Genomic DNA, 19,374 nt, shown 5'->3' with positions numbered 1-19,374 from the left:
CCTGCCTGACTTCCCAATTTGGGAGGTATGTCTGCATCCATCTCTATGGCAAGCATCACATAAAAGCATCCTGTGAAGGCCTGAAGCAAGTCAGGTTCATCTTTTCCTGACTGAGTTCAGATGTTCTTATCCATACAGCTGAAGATATTGAGAGACGGAGTCTCCTGGTCCTGACATTTGTTCCTCCATCTTCTCATATGCCCATCATGAAACTTTTCTAAACAGTATCATGTTTTATAGCCTCATTTTATTTTCTCTTATTAAAAAAAAATTCACAATTGTCCCATTTTTTTTTAAATGTGTGGGTTAAATATAATATTCACTGTTGAGTTCAGTTCAGTTGCTCAGTTGTGTCCAACTCTTTGAGACCCCATGGACTGCAGCACGCCAGGCCTCCCTGTCCATCACCAACTCCCGGAGTTTACCCAAACTCATCTCCATTGAGTCAGTGATGCCAGTCAACCATCTCATCCTCTGTCGTCCCCTTCTCCCGCCTTCAGTCTTTCCCAGCATCAGGGTCTTTTCCACTGAATCAGCTCTTCACATCAGGTGGCCAAAGTATTGGAGTTTCAGCTTCAGGATCAGTCCTTCCAATGAACACTCAGGACTGATCTCCTTTAGGATGGACTGGTTGGATCTCCTTGCAGTCCAAGGGACTCTCAAGAGTCACTGTTGAGGATCAGTAATAATTCTATGTACTAAAAATCCTATATCAGGAAGATTCTATTAGAAAAATGAATGAGCCAAAAATGTTTAGTACAGATGGCTGCCTATCTACAAAATTTATCTGATGCAGTATGTGAAAAACAGCTTGTTTAAAAATGATTTACAATTTAGGCAATATATAATAATGGCCTTTCTTGTAGCCTCGTGTTGTTCTTGAGTAAATAATCTATTAGAATGAATATTGTTTTTTTATCAGTTATATGCTTCCTACTTGTGGAAAGCATTAGACTGCGAGGCTCAGAGTTTACAATCTGAAATCTGACAAAGAGAAAAGTCAAGCACAGGGCTGATGAGCAGAGGGAAGCAGCTCCATGGAGAGGGAGCAGGTGGGAGGGCTGGATGGAGGTGCCCGTGAAAGAGGCCTTATCTCAAGAAGGGAGGATCGGAAGGGCTGGAGCACCCTCAGATTTTCCATGCTCCAAGAAAACACAGAACACTTACTACCCTGTCCTTTTCCACTCAACCGAAGTTTGTTTGATAAAGACATATTTTTTTCTTTGGTTGAAAAAAATGGTTTTAGTTATCTGAATTGTGGCTATCAGTTCTGTTTTTCTGGTGGCATGAAAAAAAAATGCCATTTTGGTAAATGCTTTGAACTCATTTCATCAAACTGAATATTTATAAAGATTCAGCAAAATGGATTATTTCTTCCTTGTAAACTGGAGAAAGACAGGCATCATAGCTACAGATCAGAGGCAGCAATTAGAATGCTCTATAAAAATATCACACACATCTTAGGTTTTGAATGAAATTGACGCCAAGACTTTAAGAACACCATGCACATGTAATTAGATTCTGCTGCCTCAGATTGACTCCACGCTGAGAACTGAGAAGCATATCCTTCAACTAGTAAGTCACTTCAATAAGAGATTAGCCCCTCCTCAAAGAAAAGCACTGATGACTTTAAAGTAAAATATTTTCATTTGCCTTAAGTTGTTGCTTTTGTTCCGTCACTAAGTCATGTCTGACTCTCTGTGACCCATGACTGCAGCACGCCCGGCTTCCTTGTCCTTCACCATCTTCCAGAGTTTGCTCAAACTCATGTCCATTATGTCAATGGTGCCATCCAACCATCTCATCCTCTGTCATCCTCTTCTCCTGCCTTCAACCTTTCCCAGCATCAGAGTCTTTTCCAACAAGTCGGTTCTTCTCATCAGGTGGCCAAAGTATTGAAGCTTCAGCTTCATCCTCAGCATCAGTCCCTCCAATGAATGTTCAGGGTTGATTTCCTTTAGGATTGATTGCTTTGATCTCTGTGTAGTCCAAGGTACTCTCAAGAGTCTTCTCCAGCACCCCAATTCTAAAGGATCAATTTTTCGGTGTTCAGCCTTCCTTACAGTCCAACTCTCACATCCATACATGACTACTGGAAAAAACATAGCTTTGACTATACAGACATTTGTTGGGAAAGTGATGTCTCTGCTTTTTAATATGCTGTCTAGGTTTGCCATAGCTTTCCCTCCAAGGAGCAAGTGTGTTTTTATTTCATGACAGTCACTGTCCACAGTAATTTTTGGAGTCCAAGAAAATAAAGCCTGTCACTGTTTCCATTGTTTCCTCAGCTATTTGTCATGAAGTGATGGGACCAGATACCATGATCTTAGTTTTTTGAATGTTGGGTTTTAAGCCAGCTTTTTCAATCTCCTCTTTCACCTTCATCAAGAGTCTCTTTAGTTCCTCTTTGCTTTCTACCATTAGAGTAGTATCATCTGTGTATCTCAGGTTGCTGATATTTCTCCCAGGAATCTTGATTCTAGCTTGTGAGTCATCCAGCCCAGCGTTTCTCATCATGTACTCTGCAGCCATGCAAGCATGCTCAGTCGCTAAGTCGTGTCTGACTCTTGGGACCCCATGGACTATAGCCCACCAGGCTCCTCTGTCCATGGGATTCTTCAGGCAAGAATAATAATGGGTTGCCATTTCCTTCTCCAGGGAGTTTTCCCAACCCAGGGATCGAACCCATGTTTTTCATGTCTCCTACAACAGCAGGCAGATTCTTTTCCACTGAGCCACCTGGGAAGCCCATAGAAGTTAAATAAGTGGGGTAACAATATACAGCCTTGACGTACTCCTTTCCCAGTTTTGACATGGTCCATTGTTCCATGTCTGGTTCTAGCTGTTGCTTCTTGGCCTGAATTCAGGTTTCTCAGGAGACAGGTAAAGTGGTCTGGTATTCGCATCTCTCTAAGAATTTTTCAGTTTTTGTGATCCACACAGTCAAAATACTAAAAGAAAAAAAATCCTCATTATCCATCAATGAATATTACTTTCTGTAATTAATAGCAAATTATCACCGCACTTCCCAAGGCCCAGAAAAACAGAAAAGATGTGCCAATAATCAGACCTTCTAACCACATGTAGAACTGTTCATTCCTATACAAACAAAAAGAAGAATGAAGAAGTGATCCAGAGGGGAATGTTATAGGCCCTATAACTCTTTAAATTACTGGATGGGGGCAGAAGTACAGCTGTCTTGGGATCAGCTAGAGAAGTGATCCATCCCAGGTCACCAGGCAGGGACTAAGAATTCAGTCAAAGAGAATGAGATGCTGGTGTTTGCAATAAGTAAAGCAAGCATCACTTCAGCTTTGCATGAAGGTGGTGCTAACCCCAAGGCTTTTCAGGTTTGCCAGCCAATAAACAGTGCTTCTCACTAAGCCCATTGGAGTGGGTTTCTCTGCCATTTACAGCCTAAAAAAATAAACAACGGCTTGCGCAGGAGTTTAGATGAGGCAGAGATTGCTACAGCTGGTCTGGTAGGAAAGGTTTTTGGCAAGTGGGGGTGGAATTCATCTGGTCTTTGAGGGGCACAGAATGAGACTAAATGAAGGAAGGGGAGGGCGAGATCGTTTGTGATGCTAGCCAGGAAGGCATCATTCAGTAAGAGGTCCCACCTTGGTGGAGAAGAAAGGGAATTAAAAACTTGTTCTCTGGGAAGACTTCAATATTAAGAAAACAAACATGGTCATTCTGATGGATGGCTTGGTTACTCTTTCACTGAAGAAATGAGAAACAGCCCGAGTCTGATCAACAGACTGAGATTCCAAATACTCAACGTTGTGAGAATTCATGGATAAGCTTAGTCTTAAGTCTAGCATCGAAAAAACCCACCCAATATAGATACTTTGTACAGCAATTGAGCAAATTCTCTTAAGTTGAAGAGAGATACATCCTTGGGCTCCACTTCTAGGTTTATTTATTCAATCAGAAAAAAGCTCTTGTGCACAGTGGCTCATGGGCTGCAATGTTGGTCGTAGCATTGCCTGTATTAGAAAAACTTGCAAAAAATCCAGATGTCCGATGAACAAAAAAAGGCTAGATATATATTTTTTACAATGACTATATAGTAGGAAAAATGAACCAGAGCTATGAGTACTGGATGAAGATCCCAACAGAATATTGAATGATAAAGGGAAGTCATCAAAGAATACCTACATTATGATAGCATTTAAATAAAATCCAAACTCGTGAGAAACTAAAGTTTGTGGATACAGTAGAGAAAAGGAGAAGAATAGAAAGTAGGAAATTCAGGTTCATAGATACCTTGGGGAAAAGAAAGAAAGAGCAGATAATCAGGGAGGGATACTTCAGGGTCTTCAACTAAATTAGCAGTTCTTTAAATCTCTGGAGTGGGAATCTATGTGCTCATTATGTAATTCTTTATACCTTTTTAGTTGCATAAGATTTGTCATAATTAAACTTTGGAAAAAAACACTCTACCCAAGTGGAAACTTTTAGTCTAAGCTGAGATGTGGTTGATGATTGTTATGGAAAGCAAAGCTTGTGTACCTACATTTAAGACAAAGATTTCCCTATCTGAGCCTGGAGAAGGAAAAAGATTTTCAATAATGCCTCTTAATTTGCTACAAGTTCATACCAGGTCAACGTGCCACTAAGCTCCTTTACCCAACAATTGTACGTGGCTCCTCCACGGGTGTTTATTTTACACTATGAGCAGCAGCCTTCCTGCCAACCCACAGGGAGCTGGTTTCAGCAGCCCTGTGAATGCTGATGGCATCATGTCACATGCCACGTGGTTGTCAAAGGCCCACCACACCCCAAAGTCTCCCTGCAAACTAGATTCCCCTCCACCTGGGGAGTTGGCAGCTCCAGGCTAGTGTAGGTCGCCCGAAGGGTCACGAGTTACTACTGTGAAATTGTAAAGCATGTCTGCATTCAGTATCCTTTTAAGAAATCTTTGTATTGTGTTAGCTGCTCAGTCTCGTCTGACTCTTTGTGACCCCATGAACTGTAGCCTGCTAGGCTCCTCCTCCGGCTAGGCCTCCTCTGTCCATGGGATTCTCCAGGCAAGAATACTGGAGGGGGTTGCCATGTCCTTTTCCAGGGGATCTTCCCAGACCTGGGATCAAACCTGGGTCTCGTATTACAGGCAGATTCTTTACCATCTGGGATTCTCTGGTGGCTCAAAGGGTAGAGTCTGCCTGCAATGCAGGAGACCTGATTTCAATCCCTGGGTTGGGAAGATCCCCTGGAGAAGAAAATGGCAACCCACTTCAGTATTCTTGCCTGGAAAATTCCATGGATGGAAGAGACTGGCAGGCTACAGTCCATAGGATTGCAAAGAGTCGGGCACGACTGAGTGACTTTACTTTCACTTTTCTTTACTGTCTGAGCCAAGGACTTCCCACGTGGTGCTAGTGGTAAAGAACCTGCCTGCCAATGCAGGAGACATAAGATATGTGGGTTTGATCCCTGAGTCAGGAAGATCTCCTGGAGGAGGGCACAACTAACCACTCCAGTATTCTTGCCTGGAGAATCCCATGGGCAGAGAAGCCTGGTAGGCTGCAGTCTATGGGGTCGCAAAAAGTCAGACACAACTGAGCAACTGATCACTCACGGCAAAAGTAATTCAAAATGGCATGTTGTGCCATGATGGAAGCCTCACTACTACTCAAAATAAGTTGCTCAGTTTTGACATAGAGCATTTCTAAGAAGGCAGAGACCCTGAAGAGTCACCGTGTTTGATGACACTTTACCTGGTGACAGCAGGCACTCATTAAATGCTACATAAAGGAAGCCAGTGAAATCTACTGACGAGGATCCTCCAGGACGGGGTCAGCCCCACCCTCCTGTATGCTGACTGCACTCCGTCTTACAACGTGCCAAGTGTACGGTGGATTATTGTCCCTTTATTTTTTCATGACTCCAAGTGGATGCCAAAAAATAATTAAGGTGCAAACGCTATGGCCGGAAAGGTTCCAAATGGGTAAGGAACAGATATAAAGTAAAAAGAAATGAGAAGGTGGCATGTGTTAGCATCTTATAAGAGGCAAAGGTAAAAAAAAAAAAAAAAAGCAGCAGCAGCAACAGCAAAGATGCAGTGGGAGCAGAAAAGGTAGTGGGTGGACTTCTGGGTAGATCAGCTCACTGCAGGCACATGCATGGACCCACACGCAAGCCCCAATTCTCTTCTGTTGATATTTGCAGATGCAGTCCACATGCTTGAGTGCAGTCAGTCTTGCATCACACACTTAGGACAAAGGTTTGGAGTAACATTTTCATTATACTTCCCAGTGGTTCAGGACTTCCCCAGTGGCTCAGACAGTAAAGCATCTGCCTACAATGCGGGAGATCTGTGTTCCAGCCCTGGGTCAGGAAGATTCTCTGGAGAAGGAAATGGCAACCCACTCCAGTACTCTTGTCTGGAAAATCCCAAGGATGGAGGAGCGTGGTAGGCTATAGTCCATGGGGTCGAAAAGGGTCGGACATGACTGAGCCACTTTTTTCTCCGTTGTACAGAGTCTGGACATGAATAAACCCATCACCCAAATAATGCCTACTAGTTATTTTTATTATTATAATAGCCAAAGTGGTGGGGTTTTTTTAGTTGAAATATAGTTAATTTACAATGTTGTGTTGGTTTCACAGGTACAGCAGATACCTCAGATATACACAGTAAGTCCCCTACATTCGAACCTTCAAGATGTGAACTTTCAAGATGCAAACGTGCGTTCCATCAAAGTCAGGCATGAGTGATGTTGCAGCTCGCCCTCCATCTCCTGTTGCTGATGACCCTTCAGCCCCATCATCTCTCAGCTCTTCCCCTCCTCCCGTCAGTAACTTGTCTTCCTGTTCACTCGATGCCAGCCCGTGTGTCAGCTGTTATACTGTACGACTGCACTTTCTAAAACACTGTGCTATAAGATTCAAAATGATTTTTTGGGTATTTGTTTTTTACGTATGACTTGTGTGAAAAGTATTATAAACCTATTACAGGACAGTTACTGTATTCATATTAGTTAGGTACCTTTGTTGGACTTACTGAATAAATTGGACTTACAGAGGCACTCCTGGAACAGAATCTGTTTCTATATAGGGGACTTAGTGCATATACATGCTGTTCTTTTTCAGATTCTTTTCCACTGTAAGGGATTATAAGATAGTGAATATAGTTCACTGTGAGATTCCCTGGTGGCTCAGAGGGTAAAGCCTCTGCCCGCACTGCAGGAGACCCAGGTTCGATCCCTGGGTGGGAAGATCCCTTGGAGAAGGAAATGGCAACCCACTATAGTATTCTTGCCTGGAAAATCCCATGGACAGAGGACCCTGATAGTCTATAGTCCATGGGGTCACAAAGAGTCGACTGAGCGACTTCACTTTCTTTATAGTTTCCTGTGGCAGACAGAAGGTCCTTGCAGTTAAAGCGGTTTAAAAAAAAAAAATCACCAGATTTCATAGTCTGTGGTGGGAAGAATCCTAAGAAGGCCCTCTATAGAGGGCAGCTCCCTCGATCAAGTCAGAAGCAACAAGACTCCCTTGCGGTCCCCAAGAGGGAACCTCTCTGGTTGGCTTTGGAGAAGTGGGCTGTCTGTGCTGTGAGAGGGCCCCAGGGCTGGGACCTGAGCTTGGCTTCCAGGAGCTGAGTCCTGGAGGCTCAGTCTTACCGTGAAGGGAACTAGATTCTCTCAACAAGCCGCATGAGCTTGCAGAGGACCCAGAGCTCCAGCAGGGAACGCAACCCAGCCAGAACTAACCTTCGGCCTTGCATGACCCTGTGCAGAGACCCCCAGCCAAGCCACATGGGACCTCTGGCCAACAGAAACGGAGAGATACTGACGGATGCAGTTCAAAGCCATGGGGTGTGTGGTCATCAGTTACACACCAGCAGGAAGCATGCCACATGGACAGCACGTCTGCTGTGATTTGTAGTCACTTTTTTTTCTTTTTGCCTTTTGTTCACATCTGATCATTTTTCTCCATTTACCTCTGCCTGAATTCTACACCCACGGGCTTCCCTGGGTGGCTCAGACAGTAAAGAATCTGCCTGTAATACAGAAGACCTGGGTTCGGTCCCTGGGTTGGGAAGAGCCCCTGGCGAAGGGAATGGTAACCCACTCTGGTACTCTGGCCTGGAAAATTCCATGGACAGAGGAGTCTGGTGGGGTACAGTCCACGGGGCCGCAAAGAGTTGGACATGACTGGGCAACCACCACTTTCCGTTTCCCATATTAATAGTAATATAGCCTCCAAATCACACCCACACAAAAAAGGAGAGGTGACCCGAGTCCAGCTCCTCTTCTAACTCATCCAGGCAATCTTTTGATGACTTCTGATCCTGGAGAAAGGAGAATTTTATCCTGCCCAGACATCGCAGCATTCTGCAGCAGACCCGGGCCCTGGCCAGTGCAGGAGGAGGAGGCCAGGCCTCCATGCCCAGCCCCAACCCCGAGGAAACCAGAACGTCTTTCAGAGCTTGGAGATACTCACCATCACACCACCAGCCAGGGAGAGGCAGGCTTCTCCCAAAACACAGAGATAGCAACAGGCCTGGCCTCACCCAGCCGACCCAACCCTTGTCTTTTTTCCTCTTTTCAGTTTATGTATTTATATTAACTGGAGGCACACATGTGTCCTCTGAACCCCTTCCCACCTTCCTCCCCACCCCATCCCTCCTGGTTGTCACCAAGTACGGGCTTTGGGTCCCTGTGTCAGACATCGAACTCCTTTGATCCTTTGAGCGGTACCTGCAGGCTTCTGGGGCACGGTCATTTTTTCTTGTTCATCCCCATGCCTTTTGGGGGGAACATGGATCATGGCTTCAGACCCAAAAGACTTTGGAAAGGAAGCCTTTTCTGGGAGGAGTCAAAAGTTAAAAAAGTTTGGATAGCCTAAGATCAAACCCTTCTATTAGTACACAAGGAAACTAGAGATGGACACATGGGGGGGAAGAATTAATTCCTACTTCACATTTCATAGGGCTTCCCTATAACATAGAGCTTCCCTGGTGGCTAATGAGGGTAAGAAAATCTGCCTGCAATGCAGGAGGCCTGGGTTCCATCCCTGGGATGGGTATATTGAATTTCATTAAAATTAGGAAATTCTGTTCATCAGAAGACATCATTAAGAGATAGGAAAGACAAACCAAAGGATTGATTTTTCAACAAATATTTTCAACATAGACTTGTCAGAATACATCATAGTCTTCTACAAATTAATAAGAAAAAGACAGAAATTTTCATTAAAGTTGGTAAAAGATTTCCAAAGGCACTTCACTCCCAAGAAATGCTCAAATGACCAAAGAGGCATATGAAAGGGTTCTCAGGACCAGTAATTGTTAGGAAAAATGCAAATTAAAACCACAATGATTGAATAATACCACAATTTCAAAGAAAAAGACAGAAAATACCAAGTATTGGTAAACATGTAGAGCAATCAGAACCCTTATGGGTAGAACTGAAGAAGGTATTGCCACAGAGACTTTGGAAAACTTTTTGACAGCATCTGTCGAGGTTGTCCTTGCATGCTCAGTCATGTCCGACTCTTTGTGAGCCCATGGACTGCAGCCCACCAGGCTCTTCTGTCCATGGGATTCTCCAGGCAAGAATACTGGAGTGGGTTGTCATTCCCTTCTCCAGGGGTTCTTTCCAACACAGGGATCAAACCTGAATCTCCTGTGTCTCCTGCATGGGAGTTGGATTCTAAGTCACCTGGGAAGCCCCATCTACCAAAGTTAAACATACACACACCCCATGACTCAGCAAGAGATAGGCATGCGCAGTAAGAGATACATGGAAACTTGATTACATCAGCTTTATCTGTAATAACCCTAGTCCATCACTGGTAGAATGCATAACAAACTGAAGTCTGTTCATACGATGGGAGACTACTCAGTCATGGAAACAAACCTCATCTCCATGCAACAAAGTGAGCGAAACTCACACACACAGTAGGTCAAAGCAACTATGCATCGTTTTATAACTCCATCATACATATAAAATCTTCCTTTATGAGGGAAAAATTAACCTTCCATGTTAGGCAGTAGGAAGCAGACCCAGAGTAAGATTAGGAAGTGCTCAGCTTCTGCATCTTGATCTTTCTCAGCTTGTGTTTGCAAGCTGAGAAAATGAGCTGGGTGCTTAAGAGTTTCACAGTTTGGGGCATTTATTATACATTAAAGCAGGGGTACCTGTTAGCTCAGTTGGTAAAGAATCTGGCTGTAATGCAGGAGATCCCGGTTTGATTCCTGGGTTGGGAAGATCTGCTGGGGAAGGGATAGACTACCCACTCCAGGATTCTTGGGCTTCGCTTGTGGCTCAGCTGGTAAAGAATCCGCCTGAAATGCAGCAGACCTGGGTTTGATCCCTGGGTTGGGAAGATCCCCTGGAGAAGGGAAAGGCCACCCACTCCAGTATTCTGGCCTGGAGAATTCCGTGGACTATAGTCCATGGGGTCACAAAGAGTCAGACACGACTGAGTGACTCTCACTCCACTCCAAGCACCTGACCTCTGGGCTATAATGCCTGATGATCTGAGGTGGAGCAGAGGTAATAATAATAGAAATAAAGTGCACAACAATTATAATGTGCTTGAATCATCCCCAAAGTGCCCCTCCCCGGCCTGTGGAAAAGTTATCTTTCACCAAACTGGTCCCTAGTGCCCAAGAGGTTGGGGACCACTACTTTAAAGTGCTTGTTACAGGAGTACAGTATAGTGGTTCGCAATTTTTAAAAGCTGTACTCCATTTATAATTGCTGTAAAATATTGGCTATATTCCCTGTGTTGTGCAGTATATCCTTGCGGCTTATTTTATGAGTAATAATTTGTGCTTCTATTTGTACCTCTATTACTTCTATTGTAATAATTTGTACTACCCTCCCCCATCTTGTCCTTCCCACCGCTCCTCCCCTACTGGTAACCACTAACTTGCTCTCTACATCTCTGAGTCTGGAAGATGGATGGCGGAAGAAATGTGCACATAAAAATTCTTACCAGCCTCCTGCCTGATTTTTGAAAACCAAGATTATATTTATATGAAGTCTGGCAGTGTGTTACAGCAAATTAATAGATTAAGTAGATGTTTTCTCTGTTGCTAATCTTCATCTTAGAGCTGTAGTCAGGGCCACTGGCAATTCAAGTCTTTAAATAAATAAGCCTCATTAATGTATCACTTCTGTTTTATGAACAACGCAGCTGTTACTTGTAATTGGCTCTCTACCCAAGGTACTAAGAACTATTGTTTCATTATAAGCATTGTGAGCGTAAAATAGCACAAGAGGAGGGAACACATATGAGAGTCAAATGGAAACACAACAGAACAGAAACTGGATAGACACGTGCTGGTTATTCAGAAGTGGTACCAAAATACAGGAGAGAGTCGTTCTTGAGGAAGGTTTAAGACTGAATTTATCAATGGGCCTGTGGAAATCATGTTCATTTTAAAAGACAGCAGGTGTTAAAACAATAAGAAGTGACCTCCTTTGCACCTGGGTTATGAAAGCTGCCCCAATGTGTGTGAAACAAAACAGGACAATGATAAATTAAAAAACATCCTGCTTCTGACTAGTTCCTTTTTATTTTCTTCTCACACTGGGCAGTTTTATTTATAGATAATAAAGGCAGCTTATAAGAAACACACACACAGTTACACTCATTTCCTGGTGGAAGTGATGTTTATTTGACGTAAAAGAGCTTTGGTGTTTGCAGATTCTGTTATCTTTGGAATCTCATTCAGAAAGTAACTTTCAGATTGCTCATATCCCTTTTAAATCAGTTTACTAACATATTCTCAACAAAATTTATCAAATAAGATTTGTTTCCAGTTCAAAACATCCTTTGATATGTGATTTAATGGATTGGAAGGAAGCCAAGGTTCACAACCAAAATGTCTTCTGTTTGGGAATGTCGATTTCATGGAATGGAGAAATTTGTAATTATCACTGTGGTGAAGATGGTATATCCACTGAACCTCTCATATGGAACAGATCTTTGACACCCACGATTTCTGTGAACCCCAAATTAGGAATACTGCTAGCTGACTTGGGGAATTTGAGCAGACACCTAGACTCTCCTAGGACCTTAAGGAACTAGCTGACACACCACAGCATGTGATTCTAATTTGCGCCAAGTGCTTTACCTACATTATTCACCTAATCTTTTGCATAATCCTTGGAGGTAAGTGGAACTGTCCCTCTTACAAATTATAACATTCATAGACGTTGGGGGTGTCAGAAAGAGTTAAGACAAGGAATATTAGAATACCAGCAATCTATCAAAGCAATCTATCATAATTTAATAATTATGAATTGATGAAACCCATGCTTGATTCATTTCCAGTTATGTAAGCAAACACAACAAGCTAGCATGGTATCAGTTTTCTTTTGCACAGATTTAACATTAGATGCAAAAGCATGTTATAGCAGAGAGTTTAATGTCTGATATTTTAAAACATCCCGGGTGGTACTAGTGGTAAAGAGCCTTCATGCCAATGCAGGAGGCATAAGAGACATGGGTTTGACCCCTGGGTTGGGAAGATCCCCCAGAGAAGGGCATAGCAATCCACTCCAGAATTCTTGCCTGGAGGATCCTATGGACAGAGGAGCCTGCAGGCTGTGGTCCACAGCGTCACCAGGAATCAGACACGACTGAAGCAACTTAGCACGCACTTATGTGGAATGACATTTTATAGTTAAAACATAAAAAATGCTCTTTACGGCTAAGTTGAGAGGAGAAGACCGTCAAATTCCAGCTGAACTTGAGACCTGTTCACTTCCATCCATCCCGTTTCCTCTGCCTGCTGCTCTGCAGGCCCATCTGAGGAACACATAGGAGCCGAACCAAGGTCCACTCCACTTCAAAGCCCATCAAGCCAGGGGGAGGGACCCCAGCCGTCACCCCCCAAACCCCACGGGCAGCCTGCACACCAGCCGCCCTCGGGGCTAAGGGAAGCCGCCTCTGAAGGGCAAGCCCTGTCCCACGCACTGCGTGAGGGAAGTGGGGAAAACTGTCAACAAGGCTCAAGTACTGAGTCTTCAAGAAAACATCATGAGCTAACCTCCAGAACCTTAGTACGCAGGGTCGTAACATGCAGTTTTCCAGCTCAGGGTAATTCAGACACTGAAGGAGGAAGCCCGCCTCAGGCTTTCAGGGATGAGGGGTGGTGGGGACGGGGAGCAGGAGGTCTGTTCTCACCAAGGTTCAGAAATATTCCCTGGGCCGCTTCCAGTCACCCTGGCAGAAAATGGAAGGATTGGGACGGGGTGTCTGATGTTCCGGTTGCCTGCAATTCCATCCATGGTCATAACGCATCCAGCTCCTATTTTCAAATGAACTACAAGCTTGTAGTTTGCCTGGTTACACTCTAACCTATTTCTGAGCATCAATGGAGTGATTAGAGCACTAACGGAGGACTTCCGAGGTGGCCCAGTAAAGACTCCACGCTTCTAAGGCAGGGGGCACAGGTTCAATCCCTGGCCAGGGAGCCAGGATCCCACATGCTGCGTGATGCCGACAAAAAATAAATTTACAAATAAATAAAGTATTAAAGGAGAAAAAGTGACACCCTGTGCCTTACAGACTAATAAGCATGATCCTTACGCTGGGGGCTTTTGGGGAAATCTGCAATTGTGCAAAGGATGGAAGGCACGCAGTGTGATGCTGGGTGGCTCCCTGCAGAGAGGCACACAGGTGTGCAGGTCCCAAGAGATGGATGTGCAGTCTTCCCGGTGCACCTGCGGTGCTGTGGGTTATGGAGCGACTTACCCAACCTGCGTGGGCTGCCGACTCCACTGACCCTTCACAGGCCAGATTCCATCATATACATGGCACAAAACTTGCCATTTAAACCAGTTTCAAGTGTACAGTTTGGTGGCATTAACTGCACTCACAACGTTCCACAAACATCAGCGCTAGTTCCAAAGTCGTTCATCACCCAGACAGAAACTCCTGTATTCGCTCAGCAACAGCCCTCCACCCCTTCTCCCCCTCCAACCCTCGGGAACTGCTAAACTACTTTTTGTCTCTATAAACATGCCTATTATAGATATTCCACATTAAACAAACTCATACAATATCTGTCCTTTGCATCTGGCTTATTTCAAGATTCATCCATATTAAGACACACATTAGAAGGTTGTTCTTTTTATGGCTGAATGCTATCCCCCTGTATTTATACTTCATCTCATTTATCCTCTCATCTGTACTTTTCGACTTTTCGCTGGTCTCGCTGCCCCATGATCACGTCCACCCTCTGCCCAAGTGGACCTCCCTGGTCCATAGAGTTCAGTCCAAACTTCTCCAGCAGCTACTGAGCACAGACACCATCTGGCCTCACGCTAGGATGCCAAGCTTGTTCCCAGATCAGATCAAAATGGAGACCACCAGATAAACAGCTCCCCACACTTCTGCTTTTAAGTCTTTGCCCAAGTTGTTTGCCTTTGCCTGGAATGTTCTCTTTCTGTTTCCTCAGGTCAAAGCCAGTTGAAATTCCACATGCTGCATCACCCCTTCTTCTTCCCCAAGGGCACGGTGATTCCTCTCTCTTCTAAACTCCCAGGTGACTTGGCACCATGGCATTTAATCGCCTGAGACCTGTCTCTCCTCTCCCCTCCTCCTCTGGGAAGGCAGAATTCCCGTCACCACTGTCAACTGCAGAGAGTTGAGTACTGGGCCCTGTGTAGAAGGGGAATCAATAAACAGCTGCCCAGGGACATCACACATATCAGACAGAGAGCGATGACTTTTCCCAGAGACCTGGAGGTCAGATTATGAGGCCGTGCAAAAAGGCATTTTCCTTCTAAAAGAAATGTGTGTGTTAGCCGCTCAGTCTTAGCTGACTCTGCAACCCCGTGGACTGTAGCCCGACAAGCTCCTCTGTCCACGGAATTCTCCAGCCAAGAATATTGGAGTGGGTTGCCATTCCCTTCTCTGGGGGATCTTCCCAACCCAGGGATCAAACCCAGGTCTCCTGCAGTGCAGGCAGGTTCTTCACTGTCTGAGCCACGGGGGTCGATTTAGAGGAAATTACAGAAAGGTGAGTCAGAATAATGATTAGGGTGCCAGATGTCCAGAGAAGCAGAGAGTATGGCCACTAAACAAAGTGAACTTGATATTTTCCTGCCAGAAGAGGGACTCCAACAGGAAAGGAGTCTGGGATGGACTAGGGAGGACAGAGGGGTCAGAGAGGGGGGAGCTTCTCTGGGCTGTTTTAGCTCTGGTGCAGACTTCTCAGGAGACTCAGATGTGAGGAGCCAGGTCCCCTGGCTGGCTGAATCACCATGCTTCCCTGGAAAGCAGGGTTCAGTGCAGAGCAGGGACTGGTGTTTCAGAAAAGAAAAGCAGGTTAGGTTCTGGTCTAGTGAACTTCATAGCGGATCCAGAACAGTTCATTAAAACAATTTGCATTTGAGTCAGTTCTAATGAGGTGGATGAACCTAGAGCCTATTATACAGAGCAAGGTAAGTCAGAAAGAGAAATATAAATATCACATACTGATGCATATATGTAGAATCTAGAAAGGTGGTACCGATGAATTTATTTTCAGGGCTGCAATGGAGAAACAGACATAGAGAATAGACATATGGCCAGGGGGAGAGGGGAGGAGAGGGTGGGATGTATGAAGAGAGTAACATGGAAACTTACATTACCATATGTAAGAGATAGCCAATGGGAATTTGCTATTTGATTCAGGGAACTCAAACAGGGGCTCTGTGTCAATCTAGAAGGGTGGGATGGGCAGGGGGATGGGGGGGAGGTTTAGGAGGGAGGGGACATGGGTGTTCCTATGGCTGATTCTTGTTGATGTATGACAGAAGACCACAAAGTTCTATAAAGCAAATACCCTTCAATTTAAAAAAAAAAAGTGGGGGAAAAAACCAATTTGTGGGTTCTTAGAAAAAGGAAGCAGGGACAAGTGGGTTCTCTACAGCAAAACACGCAAGACGATCTGAATTTTCAGTTTCCATAGTGACAAGCCTGGTGGACAAGTACAGAGCTGTAGAAAGAGAGCGAGCTCTATACTGGTGACAAACTCGACTGCACCTCTGACTCATGGACTTGTTGAGGACAAAGAGATGATACGACGGCAGGGGAGGTGGATAACATGTCAGACTGATGCTCACTTGGACACACTGCTGTGCTGTCAGTCTCTCCAGCTTTCTCACAGAGGACAGTCTCATCGATGGTCTGGATCAAATCTGAGAAAAGACATCCCAACCTGGCTGGGATGGTGAGCATGCTGCATGACAGAAGGGGCTCGCTCAGCAGGCGAACTCTGCGGCGATTTAGAGGTTTGGTGGACTGTGGCTGCCCAACAACAGATGGAAGGGGCGAAGGCCAACGTGGGGCCCCTGTTGCTGCCTGATGATGGAGCACCTGGAAGGTTCTGATCCATTGGTCTATGTCTAAAGGACACGGACAGTGAACAGAGATACAGGGCAATTGATGTCAAGGGAACTGGTGTTGAAGAACTTGATTGGGCGTGCTGCAGTCCATGGGGTCACAAAGGGTGACTGAACTGAACTGAACCCTGTAATTAAGAAGACTTGTGGGAAGCAGACATTTAAATGGGCTTAAACATTTAAAAGGCTGCTCCTGTAAGAAAAGGGCTGTTCTGTTTTGCCTGAGAGCTTTGATGGAAAAGACGAATAGTGAGAGTTGTCCCAAGGCAAGTGGACTTCAAGAGGCCAGAAGGTCCCTCTCTCTGCCAGAGCGTGGCCAAGAAGGGACGCTCAAGAAACAGAAATGTCCCGAGGGCCCGAAGTATCAGAGACAGAAGTAAATCAGACAAGTGCCGATGGCTCTTCTGCACCTGTCATTCCCCCAGGAATGTTCCCAGGATAAGGAAGCCTGAGATTATCATTCCCCTGGGTCACTACCACCTCTGCTCCTGGAAGGCAGGATTCATTCGTATCAGACCGATCTCTTCCCGTTGCACAGTGAGAACCACTGTGCTTGGAATAGAATTACTATTCAGTTGCTCAGTCATGTCCAATCCTTTGCAACCCCATGGAACCCAGCACACCAGGCTTCCCAGTACTTCATTGTCTCCCGGAGCTTGCTCAAACTCATGTCCATGGAGTCAGTGATGCCATTCAACCACCTCATCCTCTATCATCCCCTTATCCTCCTGCCTTCAATCTTTCCCAGCATCAGGGTCTTTTCCAGTGAGTCAGTTCTTCCCATCAGGTGGCCAAAGTATTGGAGTTTCAGCTTCAGCATTGGTCCTTCTAATGAATATTCAGGACTGGTTTCCTTTAGGATTGACTGGTTCGATCTCCTTGCAGTCCAAGGGACTCTCAAGAGTCTTCTCCAGAACCACAGTTCAAAAGCATCAATTCTTTGGCACAGCCTTCTTTATGGTCCAACTCTCACATCCATACATGACTACTGGGAAAACCATAGTTATGACTAGATGGACATTTGTCAGCAAAGTAATGTCTCTGATTTTTAATATGCTGTCTAGACTGGTCACAGTTTTTCTTCCAAGGAGCAAGCGTCTTTTAATTTCGTGGCTGCAGTCACCATCTGCATTGATTTTGGAGCCCAAGAAAATAAATACAGAATTGGCATCAATCAATGTTTGTCCAAATTCAGAGGACCAAGAAGATGAATTTGCTCAAGAGACCTGGTGGTATGATCAGGAAGCTGCATAATGAAATACTGAGGACAAAGTCACCTTTTCTAGAGTATCCACATGAGTAAGTAGCAACTTTTTTTCTTAAAGGAAAATGGTTTGGGAAATAGTATCTTTAGTAACATTTGTCTCACAGGAAATCAAAATTTTAAACAAAAATATCCAATAAGATAAGTGTTGCTACCAACAAAAACATAATAGTTAGGGGTGTGGTCTTTAAAGGGAGAGTACCAGGTGGTCCAAATAGCAACTCTACCATGAACTGGATGGCCTTGGATACAGAATTTACCTCTCTGAGTCTCTACCTGGAAATTTCCACATGTGCAAAATGGGGATGAAAATATTACTCAACTCATAAAATTAGTAGGAAGATTTAATTAATGGATATAGTCAGGTCCTCAACAGTCCCTTGCATAGAAAGCAAGACTTGTGGAGTGTAATCAAAGAACAATTGTGTTTGTTCTCCTGGTATGTGGACCTTGGGAGAACTTGTCTTATACTGAATGCCTGCTCTTCTATTTCACAAGGCTTGTATCTTTCAATTGCTGGATTTCATCAACAAGTGCTTTATTTTCTAGAAAAGCTCATGGGCTGTGGCACATATGGAATGTTGCCTATACAACAACCTACACTTTTTGATACAGTCCTTTTACTATCTACCTCTCTCTTAATGCAGGTAGTGCTGCTTACTCTACAACAATAATGGAGGTCATAGTTCTCAGCTGGCCCTTTTCTATCTTAAGATATTGCAGAGTGAGGCTGTAACACCTAGAGCCACTGCAGAGGGAAGTCACCCAGCATCCTAAGGACGACTGACTGCTCCAAAAGGTGAAGAGACCATCAAAGACGGGTGATGTTCTTCAGCCACTGAATAATCAGCTCCAAAACAGCCTCAGCTCTATCCTTGTTGTTAAGGAAGATTATAAATTCTCCTATCGTTTAAGCCGTTGGACATTAACCCAGTGGTTTTCTGTTACCTGCATTTGAAAACAAGCCAGTTTACACAATGCTGTGTTTCCCGAGAGTTTTCATATTTTGGAATATTAACTACAATCAGTAGAAATATCCTGGTTCACATTTTCCCCCAGGAACTTTAGAAATATCGCTACCTTTTCATCTGAAATTGAAAGCTACTATGGAGAAATTCAAGACCAGCCAGATTCCCTGTACCGCTTCTCCTTGAAGTTCAATAACATACCCAGGATATCTTAAGTGTTGGTTGTTGTATGTCAGTTTTTCCTGGAACACAGTGAGAACTTTTAATCTGCAGACCATTCTTTTGTTTCAGAAATGTTTCTTTATACCTTTCAGCTGCATTAGTTCTGAATATGTTCCAGTAGGTACTGCAGGTTATCAAGTTTGCAAATAAATCTCAACAGATACGAAAGGTGATGACACAAAAAGGAACCCAAACACTCACAGTGACCTGCTAAAAACTAACATCCACAAGGCATCTTGCGGTTACAACGCACTGTCGCCTTATTTCATTTTCATTAAGCCCAAGAAAGGTAGCATCTGCATCTACCCTGCATCCCTAGAACTGAAGTCAGCGCTTGGTCCAGAGTAGATACCCAGTAAGGTTTCGAAAGAATGATTGCTACTCCACTTTACAGATGGGAAGACTGCGGCTACAATCATTAAAGACCTGGTCCAAGGCTACGTATCTCAAAGTGGGGATGAAAATGGGCAAAACAGAAAGCGGGACGCTGGCGTAAAGAACAAAGAGCGGGTGAATGGGAGGTGGGGCCAGTTCAGGGGAACGCTGGGAGGGTCCTCCG

Source organism: Muntiacus reevesi, chromosome 1 (genome assembly GCF_963930625.1).
Source record: "Muntiacus reevesi chromosome 1, mMunRee1.1, whole genome shotgun sequence".
NCBI classification, from domain to species: Eukaryota; Metazoa; Chordata; class Mammalia; order Artiodactyla; family Cervidae; genus Muntiacus; species Muntiacus reevesi.
Note: the sequence above shows the minus strand (reverse complement) of the source record.